Genomic DNA, 18,192 nt, shown 5'->3' with positions numbered 1-18,192 from the left:
AGTCCCATGGCATCTCCAGTTAAGAGGATCTGATCATAGGTGATGTGAAAGACCTCTACATGAGACACTGGAAAGCCACTGCCAGTCTCACTAGACAATACCAATGTTCTGATTCAGTGTAAGGAAGCTTCATGTTTGCTTTTAAATTTTATTGTTGGTAATATTGTACTTGAGGTCTCATTATGTGGGACCGAGGCAGCCTTATAAATAATTTAAAGAAGTAAAATTCTCACAGACATTACCTTGCTTGCTTCTGGCAGATTAGGACCTCATAGTAAACAGTTCCAAACAAGCAATACTTGCAGAACGTTGGATTTTATTAAACAAAAAATAGTAATGCAAATAAGAACATAAGAGAAGCCATGCTTGATCAGCCAATGGTCCATCCAGTCCAACACTTCGTCACACAGTGGCAAAAAAACCCCAGGTGCCATCAGAAAGCCCATCAGAGGGGCCAGGACACTAGAAGCCCTTCCACCATTGCCCCCTCCCAAGCATCAAGAATACAGAGCATCACAGAGCAATCTGGGTACTCATTTTACTGACCTCGGAAGGATGGAAGGCTGAGTCAACCATGAGCCGGCTACCTGAACCCAGCTTCTACCAGGATTGAACTTAGGCCGTGAGCAGAGCTTAAGAATGCAGTAGTGCAGCTTTACCACTCTCTGCCATGCGGCTGCCTTTCACTTAAAACATTCTATCTGTACCCTGTGGCTAATAGCCACTGATGGACCTCTGCTCCATATGTTTATCCAATCCCCTCTTGAAGCCATCTATGCTCGTAGCTGCCACCACCTCCTGTGGCAGTGAATTCCATGTGTTAATCACCCTTTGGGTAAAGAAGTACTTCTTTTTATCCATTATAACCCAACTGCTCAGCAATTTCATTGAGTGCCTACGAGTACTTGTATTGTGAGAAAGGGAGAAAAATATGACTTTCTCTACCTTCTCTATCCCATGCTTAATCTTGTAAACCTCTATCAAGTCACTCCCTCAGTCAATGTTTCTCCAAGCTAAAGAGCTCCAAGTGTTTTAACCTTTCTTCGTAGGAAAAGCGTTCCAACCCTTTAATCATTCTAGTTGCACTTTTCTGGACTTTTTCCAATGCTATAACATTTTTTGAGGTGTGATGACCAGAATTGTACACAGTACTCCAAATGAGGCCACATCATCAGTTTATATAAGGGCACTATCATACTGAAAGAAGCCCTGTGGTGCAGAGTGGTAAGCTGCAGTACTGCAGTCCAAGCTCTGCTCACGACTTGAGTTCAATCTTGATGGAAGCTGGGTTCAGGTAGCCAGCTCAAGGTTGACTCAGCCTTTCATCCTTCTGGGGTCGGTGAAATGAGTACCGAGCTTGCTGGGGGGAAAGTGTAGATGACTGAGGAAGGCAAAGGCAAACCTCCCCATTAAAAGTCTGCAGTGAAAATGTCATGAAAGCAACATCACCCCAGAGTAAGAAACGATTAGTGCTTTACCTTTATTATGATACTGGCTGATTTTTCAATTCCCTTCCTAATAATTCCCAACATAGTGTTGGCCTTTTTTATTGCAGTAGCACTCTGTCTTGACATTTTCAGAGAGTTCTCTACCATGACCCCAAGATCTCTCTATTGGTCAGTTTCTGCCAGTTCAGACCAATCTGGACCCAGTCCAACCAAAGTTTGATAAAACTAATTTACTTAAAACATTTACAGCCTGACTTATCTCCTTAGACTTAAGTGTCTTCTAAGTGAATTGTATGGTTTCTCTCCCAATGGAATAAGTAAGACACAGGGTGGCTCAAACTAAAGAAGAAGACAGAACTATCATTTGAATCGATTCCTGCATCCCATTCATATAAAGAAGCAAAGAATGTGATGTGTGTATATATGTGCATTTTTTGTTTTACCAGAAAAAGGGAAAAAGTAACTTTACCTTACTGTACTGTACTCCTGGAAGCACTTTTCTCCCAGCTCAACACCAAGTGAGTCAAGCTAGAAAGAAAAGTGCTTCAAGAAAAGGCCTCTGTGCCCTATTTGATGGCTGTCCTTGGCAACTAGCTGGACACTTTGAGAAACAAAGATGCTAGATTAGATAGACCACTGGTCTGATCTAGCAGGATACTCTTATATCCAAAAGAATACAACAGGATCAATACAGAATCTTCTTCAGGTTAATACCTTTGAAATCATTTGGTTTCCTATTTTAGAATATTTCATGGCTCAAGGTGAGATTTCTAATATAATAAAAATATTATTTGTATTAGCTAATTTAATGTAACAATTTGCATAAGTAACAAGACAAAATAATTTTTAGTTGATGTAGTTCGATGGTCATATGGTAAATTTATTAACAATCTGGTTTGAGACAATACCTACTTTATATGTATTGTTAAATTGTTCCTTTTTATTGTTTAAGTGTTTGATTACAATAAAAATTGTTATTACAAAAAAAAGAACACAACAGGTATGATGGGATGTCACTCCTCTTATCTTTTGCATATAAACAGACAAACACACCTGATTCACACATATAGAAGAAATAACTTGAGCACCATGGAGAATATATACAATTGAGCACCATGGAGCACAATTGCAGGATGCAGCCCAGCTTTATATACGTTGTTTCACTTTGACAGGATTTTGCTTTTCATTTAATATCAGCAACCTCAAAAAGGAAAGTACTCAGATAAAGAGATTAACAAAAAAATCAGTAAGGTTAATTTCATTTTATACTAATCATAAATGTGAAATGCATTCTATAGTAAAATTGTTGTGTGTGGGAACACACCACCACTAGTATTGCACAGTTCAGTAAACAGTGCCACTGTCCAATGCCCAATTAATGCTCCAACACCAAATTATTCAGGAGAGTAAGACTCCGACAGATTGTAAAGCTTTCCAAAAGGATCTTTCCAGAGTACAGAGAGTGGGCAATCTGGGAAATCTGTTTCAGTGTAAGTAAGTGTAGTACACTGAGGCACAGATTCCTATCTTTTCAAAATATACTTATGGAGATGGAACTGGTGATGAACAACTGGGAATACGCTGGGGTTGTGGTGGTGTCAACACAACATGATGAAAAGGGGAAATAGGGATTATTTGGAAACGGGAATGAAAACAAAATGGCTGCTGTTGTAATATTCTCATATAGATCTACAGAGCAGTTGCCTCTGGATTATTCTGGATAGTTCTTCCATTTAAAAAAGGATACTATTGTTCTGGAAAAGACACCAAAAAGAACAAACACAATGACTAAGGGGTTATGGTATCTTGCCTATAAAGAATGCATGAAGAGGGTTTAGAGAAAACTTGATTAGCGCTTCAAGTTACAGAAAAGAAGTTTAAAGAGGAACCTAATAGAAATTATGCTGAGAAGAGGCAACAATGTGGGAGGTCTCAGACTATGCATTCAGCAGCCCTGTATGCAGGTGTCTGGATAACACTGCGTGCAACAAGGTGCTTGCCTAGATGGACTTATCCATCAGACAAACTCTTGTGTTCTATCCCTGCTAATTAGACCTTTGCTACCACCACCTTAATCATAGGCAGGGCTTTTTTTGAGCAGGAACACTCAGGAACGCAGGTGTCAAGGGGTGTGGCTTAATATGCAAATGAATTCCTGCTGGGCTTTCTCCATAAAAAAGCCCTATGTAAAACAATGGTGAGGTCAGAGGGTGTGGCCTAATATGCAAATGAGTTCCTGCTGGGTCTTTTCTACATAAAAAGCCCTGATCATAGATATAATAAAAGCTCAACGTGTGGGCTCAATCCTCAATTTTTATTGGAAGTTGTGGCAACCACAGGAGTGGTCTTGCACTTTGTCACCAATTCTCCCTGTCATTGGGTAGCCTCACTGTGACCCACCTACTGCTGGCCCTATCAGGCCAGAACCCCACCAGAAGGCCACTGACCTTTGAGTAGGCTTCCCAAATCCCCCGCCTAGCTGGGGGACCCCCGATTTGGAGCCTTCTCCCACCGCTCGCCAAAAATCCGGAAAGCGGGGGGGGGGGGAATGGCGGCCCTTCCCACCCAGCCCCGATCCCAGCAGCTTCTCCTTGCCCCCTTCCCACCCAGCCCCGATCGCAGCAGCGGGGGTGGGGGGGAGAGGGAACCCCGCTTGCAAAGGACCATGTGCCTTTGCACCTCCGGAGGCTTGACTTGAAAGGCTTCAGTTTAGGATGGTGTGTCTGTGTTTCTGTGAAGAAGCTGGCAGCAACTGGTGAATAGAGAGGCCGATCTGCTGCTTCAGACTCGCCAGAAGGGGGGAGGGGAGAGGGAAACATCTTCATTATTCCCTATGTGATCGATTCTCATAGGGTATAATGGGGAATTGTTCTGGAGGTTTCGGGGGCTCTGGGGGAGCTGTTTTTTGAGGTAGAGGCACCAAATTTTCAATATAGTATCTAGTGCCTCTCCCCAAAGTACCCCCCAAGTTTCAAAACGATTGGACCAGGGGGTCCAATTCTATGAGCCCCAAAAGAAGTTGCCCCTATCCTTCATTATTTCCTATGGAAGGAAGACATTTTAAAAGGTGTGATGTCCCTTTAAATGTGATGGCCAGAACTCTCTTGGAGTTCAATTATGCTAGTCACACCCTTGTTCCTGGCTCTGCCCCCATTGTCTCCTGGCTCCACCCCCAAAGTCCCCAGATACTTCTTGAATTGGACTTGGCAACCCTACCTTTGAGTAAGACAGTTCTCTGCTGGCACATTCTCCTGGGGGCTTACTGATCAGTACTGCCTCTCCTCAGGGCCTGCTGTAAGAAGTATGGGACACTCTGTCGCCCCTCCCTCCCCCCCAAAAAAATGCTGCTGCAAAGCAAACAGTGAAGCAAACAGTAAACTATGAGAGACATGTTCCTCTGCCCCTGCCAACTCAGCCCCAGGAATGTTAACAGTCTTACCCCAGAGACAGCCAATTCTTCTCTGTGTCCTCTCTGTCAATCAGCCTCAGAAAAGACTGCAGAGCTATTGTGGCCTCATGAAAGGCCTCCCAGCACATGCAGCCTCCAAAGGCCACACAAATAGCCAGGGAGGCAAGGCCCCACTGGGAGTGTACTGCCCCCCAGAAGTGCTAGCCAGGGGCTGTTGCTAGGCAACCCAGACTGCTTTTCTCAGTAAAGGGAGAGGCCTCAGGTGAATAGAATAGCCTCCACCCTCCAAAGCAGTTTTCTCCAGGATGGGGAGAGATCTGTTGTCTGGAATTCAGTTCTGATCCCAGGAATCTTTAGGTTCCACTTGGAGGCTGGCTACCTTAGGCCTGGCAGCGCCCTCTGGGTGACTTGATGCCACTTGGCTGGCATTACTTAACTAGGCCAGGCTGCTTACTTCTGTTCAGCAGCAGTCCCTCTATGACAGCCAATGTGAATTAGCATTGCCAACTCCAGGTTGGGAAATTCCTGGAGATTTGATGGATGGGGCCTGGAGAGGGTGAGTTTGAGAAAGGATGAGACCTCAGACAGGTGCAATGGCATAGAATCCACTCTCAAAATTAGCCATTTCTGCCTGGAGCACCATTGTTGCCAATCTCCAGGTGAGGGCTGTGCCATTACACCCTGCTGAAGTTGCTTGTTTCCTGCTTTTATCACAATTGTGGAGAAAGACTGTACTTTTCATAGGTAGATGCCACAGGGAAGGGGGAGAAGATGGAAAACTCAGAAAAGTCAGATATATTCCCCTACAGAAAATACCTGCCTTGAGGTGCATACTCTATGGTATACTATAACACTACCATGTCAGGCAAAAAAAAGAATCATGCCACAAGCTCATGCTGATGCTAAACACCACAAGGCTGGATATGACAGGAAAAGGTGGCAACAATGCACTGCAAACAAAAGGAATGCTGTACTTCAGTGTCTGTGTGACTGTTGTCATGCTCCCACTGTACCCCCTCATTATTCTTCTTTCTCAGCATTCTGAACCTGTTTCAGGGCTTTGAGCCAGCACAGACATGAGGACACACATGCACACACATATTGGGGGGGGGGGGGAATGGAAAGCTGGCATCTGTTTCAGCTGCAGGGTAGGTGGGAAGACAACAAGAGTGAGGAGGTAAGTGAAAGCCAAGGTTTGGAGGGGTGGGCTTCAGAGCGGGGTCTGCCAGACCCAGGTTTTGCTGTGGAAGCTGTGGAAGTGGGTGATTTTGGGCCAGTCACAGACTTTCAGCCTAACTTACCTTACAAGTCTGTGCAGATCAAAAGGGGGAGAGGAGAGTAAACTGCTTTGGTCTCCCCCCTCCCCACACCACTGTGAAGAAAGATTGTCCTTTTCATATGCAGAGGCTGCAGGGAGGGGGAAGGCAATGGAAAGCTGAAGTCAGAGGGACAGATAAAGGGAAGGAGATACGGTTGTCAACTCCAGGTTAGGAAATTTCTGAAGATTTAAGGGGTGGGGTTTAAGGAGGGATAAGACCTCAGAGAGATATAATACCATTTCCTCCTGGGGAACCACTGTTGCCAATCTCCAGGTGAGGGCTGGAGAGCACTCAGAATTACAACTGCTCTCCAGATGACAGACATCAGCTCCCCTTCAGGTGTGTGCGTGTGTGTGGGGGAATGCCTTCACTTGTGTGTGCGTGTGTGTGGGGGAATGCCTTCACTTGAGTGGGTGGAAGACAGCAAAGGTGGAGGGCACTCACCCAGAGCCTCTTTCTCGAGCCCACTGTATTTTTCTTCACAACTGTCTTATTACTAGTGTATTATAAATTTGTTGCTAAGGCAATACTGATTTAATTATTTTGGCTGGCTTTAGCTGCCTTAATTGAATAAGCTTTCCTCCTTGTTGACCCTACAAAAATACAAAAAAAAAATCATCAACTTGCAAGGTTTTCAAGTTTCTCTTCTCTTTTTCCGGATTCAACTATATGAGAGACTGGAGGCTCTATGACCAGACTTTATTTCAAAAGCAACCCATCTGAGCAAAGCTTATGATTTAACCTCTCTGCTTCCAAAGGAGTACTCTTTGTTTACAATGGATGTAAACTGAGAGATGATATCTATCTGTAGCAGGTGCATGCACCCTTGTTGTGGCCTGCTTGGAGATAGGGAGGTAAAGGTCATACTTAGTAATGTTAGCTACAAATGGTATATCTAGGTACCAAAGCATGTAATACAGAGCTTTGAAACCCAGTTTAAATGTCTCCCCACTTGGAAAACAACAAAACAATAAAGGAGTCTTGTGGCACACTAAGACAAAACAGATTCACCACAGCATAAAGCTTTCACAGGCTAGAATTCACTTCCAAAGTCGTATGAAATGAGAGTCAGCATATATTCCATAGGGTAAGGCTCAGTATAGAACAAATACATAACAGGCCCAAACCACAAAGTGACAGAACAACTACTTCTTGTTACACATCTAAAACCACCCCAGTATGTCAGAAATGATAGCCACCATGACAATTACACTTCTTTTCTTAGCCAGGAGGGCCTTTCCTTGCTTATGGATAGCTCTTGATCTATAACATTTACTCAGTAGCAACTATGGATCACCAACAGAGAAATCAACGAACAGAACCTGCAACAAATTCAGGTTCTCTACTCTATCCCCATGTCCACTTAGATAACACAGGACCTCATATAATCAGGGGATGCATTGACTTGCTGCTGTTTATATAAGACAAATAACTCAATATCTACAGAAATAAGTAAGGGGAAACTAAATTGACAAACAATGACAGTCAATCTACCTACATATATCAATATACTATTTTTTACTGCAACAAACCAACATGTCTATCCCTTTGGAATCTGCCTCACTGGAAACTCAGTGACTTTGTTCAGATCACAGTTCCTTAGCTTCAGATGCTAATGTATAAAAGTCTCAGTTTTATTGTTTCAGCTATTATGGTCATAGAAGTCAGCTCATCTACAAAATAAAAAAATCTAAGACTTTTATTATAGGAAAGAAATGCCACTCCTCATAGCCTTGAGGACTGCTCATGTATTAAATGAATCATAAAAGACATCACCAGATTTCTCCATCAATATGACTTGCTTGCAAACACTTGGCTCAGTGTATACAGTTGAAGTACTCTGGGAAAGCTGATTTATTGAATGTGGGAAATTCTGTATCGAGTTAAAATTACAGATCATGGTGTTTGTCCACCAAAGAAATCCAAAAGCAGTAGTAAAATCATACCATTCTTAGCACTAACTAAAGCACTGCAGAACAGTGAAAAAGGTTTGTCAAGTTTTAGCTGGTCTTAATAACTAAGTATTTTCCTGCTGTGGCCTCTATTGCCACTTGACCGGCACAGATTTATGTAACGTGACATACAGCAACACTCATCTTACAAAAGCTGTTGTCCTTCTGGCTTTCAGCTGTTCTTCTGCTGAAAATCTATTCCACCTTTTAAAGTGCTGTTCGCAGCTGTGACCTGGGCCCTTACTAAGCACTTGTCTATGGGATCTGTTTGTACAAAGCAGTCTGATAATAAATCTGTAGTATATTCATTTGGCGCCTACTTATCTCTTGAGTTGAGCAACACTGCTATTTGGCAATGTACCAGCAATCATGCCATACTGCTGAACTAACTTGCCGAGCCAATCCACAACTAGTTTCCTAATAGGGAGAAGACAGCCTACAGAACAGAACAAACAATTTCAAGCAGCTCTTCATCCATTTGAATCTGAAAGATTCCTTCCTGCCATTCTGTGCACACTCAGGTTTCTAGAATGTTGGATGGGTCAAGAGGACTCACAATTAGACTGCACAAGTGGCATCATCATAATTTTTGATTACTGAGAGCCAGGTTGGGGTAATGGTTAATAGCGGACTCTAATCTGCAGAACAAGGTCTGTTTATATGCAAAAGATGAGGAGTGACATCCCATCATACCTGTTCTGTTCTCCACTCCTCCACTTGAAGCCAGCTGGGTGACCTTGGGCCAGTCACAGTTCTCTCAGCCTCACAAATAAACCTAGTTTGCCACAAAAAGTGCTAGTACTTCAGGCTGCCAGACAATAACTATTATTATTTTGGTTGTCATGAGTGACAACGACCAGGCAGGACCCCCACTCCAGTTGGCAGTCAAACCTGTAGCTGGCCCCTCCAGCACTTCTGAAGTTGACAACTTGCCACTGCCTGAGCCATCATCCCCTGCACCTGACTCAGCAGCAGAGGAGGAGGAGGCACAGCTACAAACAGGGAGCCCGCCCAACTCACCCCCACAGGTAGCTTGGTTGAGGGAGACTCCACCGAGACTTAGCAGCCCAGCGGAGGGAAGCACACCTATGAGGAAGGTGGTCACTGAGTCCTGAGTTTTAGCAGGAGCTACCCCACATGCTAATTGGAGCATTGCCAGAGGCCCATTTAGCCCCCTGCTCAGGGCTGGGCTCTCTGTAGAAGAAACAAGTCACCTTTGTGATTACCTGTGTCCACCCTGGCTCTTGTTTGCTCTCTTTGGCTTCCTGGCTCCAAACGACCTCGCTCTCCAACCCGACCCGGCATCTGTTTGAACTCTTTGGCTTGACCCCAGACTGGACTTGGACTTTTCTCTCTCGCTTGCACCCAGCCAGTGACATTGGTTACTTTTTGTTTGGGTTTTAAAACAAGGAGAAAGAGTGAAGAAAAGAATGAAGAAACAGAGGGAGAGAAATACAGAAAAAGAGAAAAAATGAAAAACTGCAGGCATGCAAAGAAAGGGAAATAAAGAGGAAAAACTGAGAGAAAGCATATGTTAAAAAGTGGGAACTGTGTGGCAAACTGAGGCTAATGTTGGGGGGGCACTGATTTTTTGGGGGGTGGGGTGGGAGTGGGGGGAAGGGAAGGGAAGGCTGGGCTTTTTCTACGAAGTAATTTACAACATTGTAATTTTCTGGGGAGATGCCCAACTATGTAGACTACTACCTTGTTTGAGGTTTGCCTTGCTGACCAGTTTTCATCATTCACACAAGGATCAACCAGTTAAAATATCTGATACAACAAATGCTGAGGATTACTTTTAGATGGTTAGCAGCAACACAAAGATGACCATTCCAAGGCGAGAGTGTGTGAGAGAGAGAGACAGACTCTGGGCCATCTGAGACGTCCTGGGAACTGTGAAAGCATCCAACCTGTAGAGATTCTAGAGGGAGCAGAATATTACAACAGTGACCTTCCAAAAACGTTGGAGTTGGGCTGGTGGGAGAGGCAGAAGAGTGGCAGCCAGCCAGCCACTTGAATGTGATAATGCCGCCATTTAAAGGTAGCTTCAAGCAGGAGTAATTGAGCACACACATGTGAAAAACCAAAAACATCTACACAGACCAACACCTTTCCAACTTGGGATTTCAGTCTCCAATTTTTTTCCGGGGGGGGGGGAGTGGAGGAGGTGACAAAGTCTTCCAAGTTGACTGCTTCAGCCAGTCCAGAAAAATGGATCAGCTGTAATCTGAGGACACCCAATTGGTGTGTATGTGGGGCATGCGGATGGCGTATTCCTTCAAATCTGGGAAGTGATCTTCTGAATGGAAATACTGACTGCCGAGCCCCGCAGCCTCCCCCCCCCCAATTTTTTTTTATCCCCTGGCCCCCCCACACCTGAAATTTTCTGGCTATGGGCCTGGTCAGCCTTTGAAAACAGTTTCAAATAACTATTTTAGGAATATTTATTTCTCTCCTCAGGTTTCATTTTTTTCATATATATTTGTGTTCTCCACTGGTATTAGTGCCTTATGATTTCCTTTCCTTTTCCTTTTGTACCCTTAGAAGTTCTTTGACTCCAGAAGTTCATTGATTCCAGAATCATGAGCAGCAAAAGACACTTAATTCATTTTTCTAAATGCAAGTGCCAAAAGAACTGAGACAAATTCCACAATTGCTAGAGTGTTCTTAGAATCCTTATCACTGAGTCAAAAAGCCAGGTTTTCTGGAGGGGGGGGCTTCCCCCTTTTTATATTTTTGCTTTATAATTAATTTCCCACCTTTTGAAGGTATATGAAAAGCCCTTCTATGTCAGTTTCCTTTATTCAGAGCATGTTCAGAAATTTAAACACACACAGTCCTGAGTTTCTCTGTGTTGTGTTTCCTCTGTTTAAAAAATTAGCAGCATGGCAACCTCTGGTAATTGTGTTGGAAACTGTTTTAAAGCTAAGGTATGTGTGGTGTTTGTCTGCTGGAGTGACGAGTGTCTTTACTCTCTTACTTCCAGCATCAATCACCAGAAACTCTAATAGGTGGGTGTGGCTGGATGACACCCTTCTGGTGATGTCAAGGGGTGTGGCCAAATATGCTAATGAGTTCCTGCTGGGCTTTTTCTACTACAAAAAAAAGTCCTGGGGGATCTCAATGTGTAGATGAGAAAGTGGTGCCAGGAGGAAGGGTTTCAATTTGTTAGTTAGACACTGGGGAAGTTTCTAGGACAAGCTGAACCTGTACAGAAGAGATGGGCTTCACTTGAACCAAAAGGAAACCAGGCTTCTGGTGACAAATATCAAAAAAGCAGTTTTTAAATTAACCCCAGGGGAAAAGCTGACAAGATCTGGGGGAGACTCTGGTTCAAGACAAGCCAGTACAAATGAATGACTGCATAACACTCAGGGTAATATTGATAGAAGCGCATCAGAACTTGGGAGTGAGGGCAAGATAGTGACTGTGGACCATGTGTAGTGACTGAAGGGCCAAGGCAGGTGAAAATTACTGGAGAGGAAAACACACTATAAGTGTCTATATGGCAATGCTAGACGTCTCCAAGCCAAGATGGGAAAGCTGGAGTGCTTGGTGTTTACAATTTAGATATAGTGGGTAAAAAGGAAGCTGAAAGGGAAACACAAGAGAGTCAAATCCCTAGAGGATGTTTGGAAGCTATTTAAAACCACACTATTTGAAGCCCAAATAGAATGCATTCCACAGGTGAGGAAAATTATTTAGGATGGTGAAAACCAAGGCAGACTGTGAAGAGCTCCAAGAGGACCTCCACAAACTAGGTTAATGGTTGACAATGAGGCAAATGAAATTCAATCTTGGTAAATGTAAGGTGATGCACACTGGGACAAAAGTAATACCAATCTTAAGTATGGGCAAATGGGGTCTGATCTTGCTGAGACTGAGGGGAAAAGAAAAACAGGTTTCTTACCTGTAACTGATGATCTTCAAGTGGTCATCTGTGCAGTCACACACATGGGTTATCTGCCAGGATCGAACCCGACCTCAGAGAATTCAAAGCAATCTTGGAGCGTTAATTTTGGCGCGCACTTCCTCTCGTCCCAGGGAGGAGGCATCTATTGCGCATGCCTAGACAAGAGGGAGGCGCTTCACCCACTCAGTTTCTTCCGCATAGGAGGAAAATTTTTACTCAGGAATAAGAAACCAGCAGCGGGGAAGGATGGGCGGGCGTGTGTGACTGCACAGATGACCACTCGAAGATCATCAGTTACAGGTAAGAAACCTGTTTATCTTCATCGTGGTCTCTGTGCAGTCCCACACATAGGTGACTGGCAAGCTATTCTGCCCAGAGGCGGGTGCTGGATCTGTAACCAAAGGACAAGGTTAGTTATGCATATAAGAAGCAACATCATACTTACAGTGTAGGCGACCGGAGACATCAGTCGAAGATGGATCGTAGCACAGCCTGTCCGAAGGACGTGTCATGCCGGGCACGGACGTCTAAAGCATAGTATGAGGCAAATGTAGATGGAAACGACCAGACCACAGCAGCACAGATGTCTTCCATCGAAACACCCATACAGAAGGCTGTTGAGGTTGCAACGGCTCTAGTAGAGTGAGTTCGTAAATGTTCTAGTATCCTTTCGAAACCGGCGTGTCCTTTCGATGTAAAAGGCAAGGGTCCTACGTACATCCAGGTTATGTAAAGTTTGTTGACCTGCATCGGTAGGGCGTTGGAAAAAGGCAGGTAAAGTCGAAGGTTTTCCCAGATGAAATATTGAAACCACCTTTAGTAGAAAGGAGGGGTCAGGGCATAGAATGACTCTGTCATGACGGAAAATGGTGTATGGCGGGTCTGCTCTAAAAGCGCAGATGTTGCTAGCTCTCCTGCCGGAAGTAAGTGCTACCAGTAAAGCTGTCTTCCAGGACAAGAGATGTAAAGGAATGGATGCCATGGGCTCGAAGGGTGGCTTCATTAGTTGGCTCACTACAAGTGACAAGCTCCAGGTAGGATGAATCTGGCGGATTGAAGGATGAAGGTGGAGGATTCCTTTCAGAAAGGCTTTAGTAGCATAGTGGGAGAAAACAGTGCAGCCTTCAATATGTGGATGAAATGCAGAGATGGCCGCTAAGTGGACTTTTAGAGAAGAGTACGAAAGTCCTGAGTTAGAGAGAGATAAGGTGTAGGTTAAGATCTGACTGATAGTGGAGAGTTCAGGTTTGAAGTTATGTAGAACAGCATACGCCGAAAAACGTTTCCCTTTCAAAGAATAAGATTTTCTGGTGGCAGGTTTTTTGGCATTGAGTAAAACATGCCGAACGTCCAGAGGGAAATTCAGAAATTGATTTTCCAGGCAGTCAGTTGTAGAAGTGCCGGGTTGTGGTGTAAAACCTTGCCTTCTTGCTGTGAAATCAAGTCCTGAACTTGGGGAAGTCGGAGGAATGTGTTGTCTGAGAGGAGGAGGAGAGTGGTGAACCAAGGTTGACGAGGCCACCATGGTGTAATCAGGATGCAATTGGTCTGATCTAACTTTATCTTTTGTAATACCCTCGTGATGAGAGGGATTGGTGGGAATAGGTAGTGTAGTGTCCCTGACCATTGCTGGAGGAAGGCGTCCCCAGCCGACAGTGGGGATGGAGGGCCCCGAGTGTAAAAGCACAGGCACTGTGCATTGTATGGAGATGCAAATACATCTACTGTCGGAGTTCCGAAGGTCTGGAACACTGCGTGCAGGTAATGACGGTTGAGGGCCCATTCGTGGTCGTTGACTAGATGATGACTCAGTGTGTCTGCTTGGATGTTTTGGACTCCTGGTAGATGCACCGCTGTCAGGAAAATGCCGTGGGCGATACGCCAGTGCCATAAGGATAGGGCTCATTTGCATAGTTAAACAGAGGCTGTGTCTCCCTGCCAATTGAGTAGAAGACAGTGGCTACATTGTCAGAGGTGACCTGAATGTGGTGGTTGTGAAGAGACAGGAGAAAGGATCTCAGGGCTCTGTGGAAAGCCAGAAGCTCTAGACAATTGATGTGAAGGGATCTCTCGTAATCGGTCCATTGTCCCTGAACTGTCAGCGCTACCAAGTGGGCTCCCCATCCCCACTTGGAGGCATCGGTCGTGACAATCACAGAGGGCGGTGTTCATACGAACAGCATTCCTGCCAGGAGATGACGATCCACTGTCCACCATCTTAGAGATGGGATAATGTTAGATGGAACCGTAAGGTCATTTGGTGTTGCCGGTGTGGATGGAATGTCTGAACAAACCACAGTTTAAGAGGGCGCATGTGAAGTCTTGCAAAACAGGATGGTGGTGGTGGCCGTCATAAGACCTAACATCCTTTGAAAGATGAGGGCTGTTTGGGAATGATGTGTTATTATCGTATTGGCTAAGGATTGGATATGCTGCACTCTGTCTGCTGGAAGATAGGCCTTGTGAGATATCGTTGACAGGCGCGCTCCTATAAATTGTATGTTCTGAATGGGATTCAGGTTGGATTTTGCATGATTGACCTGAAGACCTAGTGCAGAGAGGAGGGACAGGGTAGATGAAATGTCCTTCTGAAGTTGTTCCTTTGTTTGAGATACGACCAGCCGATCGTCTATATAAGGGTAAATGGAGACCTGTTGTTGTCGGAGTATTGCTGCCACCACAGCCATACACTTCGTGAAGACTCTCGGTGCTGTAGAAAGACCGAAGGGGAGAGAGTGGAATTGATAATGCTGATCTCCGACAGCAAACCTGAGGAATCTTCTGTGATGGTGACTGATGGTGAGATGGAAGTAGGCATCTTGTAGGTCTATCAATGCCATCCAGGCCTGCTCTGGAATCAGTGGTAGGATAGATTGTAGAGTAACCATGCGGAATTTCTTGTAGCGAATATGAAGGTTGAGTTTTCGAAGATCCAGTATAGGGCGCAGCCCCCCATCTCTCTTTGGGACCAGAAAATAATGGGAGTAGAATCCCGTGTGATGGAACTGTGGTGGAACTTGTTCTATAGCTCCCTTGTCCAGCAGGGTGGCGATTTCTGATTGTAGAGGAGGAGAGGGGGGTGTAGGTATGAACCTGTGGATTTTGGAGTTGAATCGAACTCTATGATGTAACCCCTGTGGATGATCGCCAGGACCCATGAATCCAATGTTATGGATTCCCACATGGGGCAGAATGGTTGTAGTCTGGTGGCGGCGTCTGGATGGTATTGTGGCTGGTTGAGAGGTAGAGGGAAGAAGTCAAAGAGACTGCTTTGGGGACGGTGTTGACTTTTTTGAGGTTTGTGGACGTGCTCTCTGCTGAAATGGTTGTTTTGCCGGAGGAGCCTTACGTTTCCAGAATTCGGCTTGTCGGGGGGATCGAGAACGTTTGTAATATGATGGTTTCCAGGTTCTCTGCCGATTAGGCTGGGATTGCGGTTGAGTAACTCCCAATCTTTTGGCCCGTTTCCTACTGTCATCAACAGTGGTCAAAATGTCATCTGTGGTGGCATTAAAGAGGCCCTGTCCATCAAAGGGTAAGTCCTCTATTTTGAATTTGATGTCAGGCTGCAGTGACGAGGACCTAAGCCATTTTGTAAAGGGATTCAACTCGTTTCGATGTGGGTGGAACTGAAGCGGGTTTGTCCCAAGCCTCTTTCAAGGTTTCCAGGTGAACTGGAAGCATCGGAAGAAAGGAGCCTGCTGGCAGGTCTGCATGCACTAAATTGTGGACTACATCCGAAACTCTAGGTGCGTCAGTAGTCAGCTTGATGTTAAGAGAATTTGCCATATTAGATAATAGATCCAGATAGGATTTGGAACCCTCTGAGGGTGAAAGGTCAGCAGGTTTGATAATGTCAGATGCCGGTGAAGGAGGAGCTGAGGCTGTGGAGTGGGATGAGTCGGATTGCTCAGCTTCGGACTCTTCCTGGGTTTCGATGGGTGTCTCAAGAGGCTTAGTAATTGTAGCAGTTTGTTTGGTCAGCAGAGGAGGCTGTTCCGGTTGCTTAGGAGAGACTGAACACACCGATGTCGATCTGGTTGGAGACAATGGCTTCGACACCATAGTGTAGTGTTTAGGGTGACAATAGGGACTTTCACGGTACCGAGGACGGTCCTCACAGTATGCCTGCTCTCGATGTGAAGGAGTTTCACAGTACCAAGGACGGTCATCCCGATATGCCTGATCCCGATGAGAGGGATGGTAAAATACCTCACGGTACTGAGAGTCTTCATGGTATCGAAGGTCTTCACGGAATCGATACCGAGGGAATCCGAGGATGGTGATCTGTAATATCTTCAGTACCTGCAAGGAGATGGTGACCTGGACCTCGATGGGCTATAATAATAATAGCGTTCCCTATGACGGCTTTAAGATTTCTCGGCTCGAACTCAAGTGGACGGCTCTCTCGGTGTCGAGGATTCTCTTAGGAGTGGAGATGCAGGTGTCGCTATCTGTTGTTTGGTAGGCGTCTGTCTGGTAGGCATCGAGACCTCCCGGAATGAGTGTGCGCCGAGAATGTTAGTGTGCTGACTTCTGATGGAATCTGGAGATTCGGTGTCAAGGATCTTTTCTGGTAAAGATCCGTGAACTGAAGGGGACCGAGAGGTATGGTATCGATGGGCTCAGAGACTTCCAATGGAGTCGGTGCTGTCTGTACCGAGGTCACAGTGTCGATAGTCAGGTGTGATGCAGAAGTCATTGTTGGAGACTTCGAATCCGAGGGTCTATGGCTTGTCTTAGACTTAGTTTTTGGTGATATCGAAGTTGAAGGGTCTTTAGAAGTCGATTCTGTGCGATGTCTCTTCCTAGAATCGTCAGACTTCTTCGAATGTTTCCCGGGCTTAAGCTTGCTGGGAACCGAGGCCACGGAAGCTGCCCGTCGAGCCACTCCCTTTTGAGTAGATAGGAAAGATGGCGAGGTTTGGGATCCTGAAGTATGGGACATAGTAGGGCACAGTGAGGACTCTAACAAGTGACTTCTGAGTCTAGCCGCACGTTTTTGTCTTGCTTGTTTCCCAAACTGGCTGCAATGCAGGCAAGTGTCGGTACGATGAGCCTCACCCAGACAGAAAAGGCATAAAGAATGTCCGTTGGTAGATGGGATTTTTGAGGCGCACCGAACACACTTTTTAAAAGTGATTTTGTCTTTTCTTTCCATCCGCCCGGGGGAGAGAGGGGGGAAGGGGAAGGAGAGGGATGAAGGCCGAAGGAGAGGAGAGGGATAATAATATATATATATATTTACGATACCAGTGAGTTGAAGAAAGAGACAAATGGTGAGGAAAATGGTGAGGAAATAGTACAGGAGAAGGATGAAGATCGCGATGAATAGAGGAGACTCAGCGAGGTAGGTGTATCCTGGGCAGCGGTAAAGAAGAAACTGGGTGGGTGAAGCGCCTCCCTCTCGTCTAGGCATGCACAATGGATGCCTCCTCCCTGGGATGAGAGGAAGTGCATGCCAAAATTAACGCTCCAAGATTGCTTTGAATTCTCCGAGGTCGGGTTCGATCCTGGCGGATAACCCATGTGTGGGACTGCACAGAGACCACAAAGATGATCATGGAGTAGCAGTGGATAGCTCAACAAAAATGTCAACCCAGTGTGCTACAGCAGTGAAAAAGGCAAACTCTATGTTAAGGATTATTAGGAAAGGGATTAAAATGAACCGGCCATATAGATCTATAGTAAAGCCTCATGGTACTATGTACAGTACCTATGTACTGTATGTACAGTACTATGTACAGTATCTCCAAAAGGACATTGCAGAGCTGGAAAAAGTACAGAGGGCAACCAAGACGATTAGGGGGTTGGAGCACCTTCTCTGAGTCTGTGACTTCAGTTTAGAAGAGAACACTAAGGAGGATATGATAGATGTTTATAAAATTATACATGGGGTGGAGAGAAAGAAAATTTTTTCTCCCTCACCCAAAATACTAGATCTCAAGGGCATCCAATAAGAACATAAGAACATAAGAGAAGCCATGTTGGATCAGGCCAACGGCCCATCAAGTCCAACACTCTGTGTCACACAGTGGCAAAAATTTTTATATACACACATACACTGTGGCTAATAGCCACTGATGGACCTGTGCTCCACATTTTTATCTAAACCCCTCTTGAAGGTGGCTATACTTGTGGCCGCCACCAC

General features: G+C 45.1%; 1 protein-coding gene across 1 annotated transcript in view; it reads right to left on the bottom strand.

Moving 5' to 3' along the window:
• Nucleotides 1-18,192, bottom strand: part of C1H1orf131 (chromosome 1 C1orf131 homolog) — a 54,707-nt gene that overhangs the window by 17,090 nt on the left and 19,425 nt on the right. The gene's annotated exons all lie outside the window — the stretch shown is intronic.

The sequence above is a fragment of the Heteronotia binoei genome, chromosome 1 (genome assembly GCF_032191835.1).
Source record: "Heteronotia binoei isolate CCM8104 ecotype False Entrance Well chromosome 1, APGP_CSIRO_Hbin_v1, whole genome shotgun sequence".
In the NCBI taxonomy this organism is placed as follows: Eukaryota; Metazoa; Chordata; class Lepidosauria; order Squamata; family Gekkonidae; genus Heteronotia; species Heteronotia binoei.
The sequence above is the reverse complement of the archived record's forward strand: the minus strand, read 5'-3'. Positions and strand labels throughout refer to the sequence as shown.